Below are 694 nucleotides of genomic sequence, written 5' to 3' on the forward strand. Positions count from 1 at the left end.
TGGGCACAAAGCACATACAGACATACCTGCAGGCAAAACATAACACACACACACACACACACACACACACACACACACACACACACTCTGAGAACCAGAGTTAAATGCCAGAGGCTATTGTTTATGGGAGATAACAAGGCGCGTGTTTCCCTGCCTCTAAACAATTGTACCTGCTGTGCTCAAGCACTTGTAGGTGCGGGGTACAGCAGGAAGTACGCTTGCTCCTGCCTGGATGTAGGCAGGAGATACACAAGCAGAAAGTACCTCAGGATATATGCCTGCTCTGATTGGACCTGATGGGAAGTACTGTGGCCTTATGGGCGTGCTTTTCAGCCTCTGCACAATGTGACTCTTTCATGGCCCATTTTCTGGGAACCCAGGAATGGGCCGGGCCAGAGTCCATCATCCTGGCCAGTACTTAAATTTTGCTTCAGTTTTGGTTCAAAATTGTGGTAGTGGTCTTATTCTCGCCCAGCAGGTTTAATAATACATATTCCTAATACAGCCTGCTCAGTCTCTCAGTGTTACTGTGCGTATGTCTTTAGGGCTGACCATTTGCAATTGGATAACCAATTCGTATGCTGTTCCCTTAGAAGACCATTTGTTCTCAGCCTTCCTCAGTTGGCTGTGATTCTTTGTGACTGAGGCCTCCTGGGCATACATAAATATTTAAAAAAAAATTTGGTTGCCAAGC

Source organism: Psammomys obesus, unplaced genomic scaffold (genome assembly GCF_907164565.1).
Source record: "Psammomys obesus unplaced genomic scaffold, mPsaObe1.curated_primary_1811, whole genome shotgun sequence".
NCBI classification, from domain to species: domain Eukaryota; kingdom Metazoa; phylum Chordata; class Mammalia; order Rodentia; family Muridae; genus Psammomys; species Psammomys obesus.